At 30.8% G+C, this 3,226-nt stretch overlaps 1 long non-coding RNA gene across 1 annotated transcript; it reads right to left on the reverse strand.

Annotated features, from left to right (window-relative positions):
• Positions 1-603: 603 nt before the first annotated feature.
• Positions 604-2,157, reverse strand: LOC125244581. Its single transcript, XR_007179335.1, has 4 exons — positions 2,118-2,157; positions 1,398-1,435; positions 985-1,039; positions 604-908 (listed from the first exon to the last, which is right to left on the reverse strand). It is a non-coding gene; the product is annotated as an uncharacterized LOC125244581 (long non-coding RNA).
• Positions 2,158-3,226: the final 1,069 nt, after the last annotated feature.

The following is a 3,226-nucleotide window of genomic DNA, read 5'->3' on the forward strand; positions in this document are numbered from 1 at the left end:
ACTGTATAAAAGTATATGGAAATAACCAATGCAAACAGCATGATTTTCTTTCATTTCAGTGGTGAAAGTTTCACAAAGTCATTCTATAATGCAGCAATCGTCCTCCTTAATTGATCACTCAGCTTCTACTTTTCATAATGAATTGATTTCGATTCTGATATACAACCTGACACTTTTTGAACTTTTAGTTTGTGTAAATTCACTTGGGTATTATTATTTTTTCCACATTAATTTCTTGTCTAGTACAACTGTTTGATCTTATTTCATTAGGATATTTATCATTAGCTATAGCCTTTACTTTTTAATTTCTCCTAAAAGAATGCAAGTGAAATGTGACAACATGCCCCTCAGGGTGGGGCACATTCTAGCATGACCATTGAACAGCTTAAATATTATCTGAAAAATAATCATATCTATATATATAAATATATAATAATGGCTTAAGCCTATATTATTGAAAATATCCCATACAGTAAAAAAATATATTTTCAAATATATTTTTAAATATATTTCAAAATATACAAAAAATGGCCAAAAAATATATTTGCTAAAATATATTTTCAAATATAAATATATTTTATAAAAATATATTTTTTGGCCATTTTTTGTATATTTTAAAAAAAATATATTTTCAAAATATATTTTACAAAAGCTTTTAAAAATATATTTTGCCCTACATATATTTCAACCCAAGAAAATACATTCACATGTCACATTTGAAAAACTTTTATTTGTTGTCTATAACACATGAACATTTGAATAAAAAAAATCAGCAAGGAACATACTTTACAATGTTCAAAAAATTACAATATTCAAACAAATATAACTTTTTTGCTTTCAAGAAGTCTCAGTTTCCCCAGTTCAAATCCTCAAAGCCTCTTTGGACACATTTGGAAATCTCTTCTTGACTGTGAGACAAAAATCAGTTATTTTTTATAACTTAATGTTTCTAGTAAATTTTCCTTTCACCAAGTATTGACTTACCATATATATGGCTGCCATGGTTTCCTCGTCAAGGGCACTTCTTCTGTCTCTACCACTGTACTCATACAAAAGACAAAACACAATAACTGAACATCTGTACAGGTACAGAGAGCATGCACTTTGTCCTTCTAACTAGTTTTGGATTTCCTGATATTTTTGTTTACATTGGAAACTAAAACAATTACAGGTATACTGGATTTTAAAGATATTTAATGGGCATATTTTTAGGACAGTACAGTAAAGAAACTGATGATTGAGGAGAGGTCGCATTAGCCTTTCTTTACACTTCTGCATTGCATTTTCACTTTTACAAATGAAGGGATAGTGGAATATCACAAAGTCACTCATTTAAGCTAACTTAACTCGAAGGGATAATCCACCCAAAAACAGAAATTATCTCATCATTTACTTACCCTCATGTTGTTCCAGTTGATTATGACATTCTCTTTTTCTGTGGAATACAAACAGAGATATTTAGAAAAATAATTAATCTCTGTGTGTTCACACAAGAAGGTCAAAAACCAAAGTGAACATGATGGTAATCCACATGACCTCGGTTGATGAATCAATGTCTTCTGAAGTGAAACAATAGGTGTGTTTGAGGAAAATACTATTATGTTAAATTTGTTACACTACAGATTTGCCAACTGTACCAATATGGGCTCAAAGTCAACATGTTGTAATTTGTGATGTGTTTTAAAGCTTGAGGAGTCATTTGGAAGCACAGACCTAAAAATATTAGTATTTTTCTAACACACACCTAGTGTTTCACTTCAACTTGACTACTGTTGTTTTTTACTCTGTGTGGTTTTTGAAGTGTCAACTTTACACTTGCACTCACAGAGATGGATTATTTTCCAAAAATCATAATTTGAAAGAAAGATCATCATATTCTGAGAGTATTTTCATTTTTGGGTGGAGTATCCTTTTTTTTTAGTATTATCAGAAACAAAAACTTTATTTTTCTAAGCAAATAAATAAATAAATGAATAAATAAAATAAATCTGTAGTTTGGCCTTGATATTTAAATTCAACTTTTGAATTCTGTTAATTTCATGTTTATTACTGTGAAGCTGTTTTGTATAAAGTGCTACAGAAATTAAGATGACTTGGCTATGAACATTATCCTGTACCTGTGACTTGTGGCCAGAGGCTCTCCAGCACAATCGTTGGGCTGGTGGGGCGGACAGCAAGTTTGGGTTTGGACCCGCACCTGTTCCAGACAGAAACAGATATTAACACTTATTAAGTGCAGAGAACATATCAATTCATAAATTACACAATAAAATAATATAATTGGCTTAACAGTGCTTAATTTAAAAATATTATTCTACTTCTTAAAGTGTCTCATCATTCTCACCTTGTTGCTGTTGCACAAACCGTCTCTGCTTCTGCTACTGAAAATAAAAAGTAGATTTTTTACAGTAATGAATGACATGTAAACCTGTAGGTCATGACTAATAAGCATCTTTTGTTATTGAATCACTGGCTCAACTGGTTCATTGAAAACAGTTTGTCATTCAGCAGAGAGTGAATAAAAATTATATTATAGTAACCTAGGCTATATTAATTATAATTATAATAATAATAATAATAATAATAATAGTAATAGAAAAATTGAGCGTATGAAATGCCATTAATGCCAAACCAGCATATGCCTGAACTCTAACGAGCGAATAACCTGTGCCTAATTAACAAGTTTAGTAAAACATTTAAATTTAGCAAAAAAAAACTTACGTTACAGGCTCCACTATCAGTGACAGGATCACGTGAGCATCATCGATCGACAACAGCAAGCAGCACGGTCTCCAAACACTCTACAGCTGAAATTTTAAAAAAATATTAAACAGTTTTTGTGTGTAACGTTAGTTTTCACTAGTGTCCAAATTAAAAACAACGTTAAAACGGAAATCTGAAAATATCAAATTCGTCTCCTCATGTGAGCAAATGAAACAAACAGGGCATTAAACTGACAAATAAAGTTAAAAAACATGACATTATACATTCAAAGTAACAATTAACATTACATATATGTGAAAAATGACGACTAAAAATAAAGTTATAGCTCTTACCTTTTACTCCGAGAACTCCCGGTTGACTTACGAACCTTTACGGATCAAAATGACGCGCATGCGCATTAGCGCTGCTAGTGGTTTCCCATTCAAATTACGTCACAGTTAACATCGTACATCTGGCGATTTTATTAAATCTATATTTGTATTTGATGTAGAAACGCTATATT

This window comes from Megalobrama amblycephala, linkage group LG14, assembly GCF_018812025.1.
Source record: "Megalobrama amblycephala isolate DHTTF-2021 linkage group LG14, ASM1881202v1, whole genome shotgun sequence".
NCBI lineage: Eukaryota > Metazoa > Chordata > Actinopteri > Cypriniformes > Xenocyprididae > Megalobrama > Megalobrama amblycephala.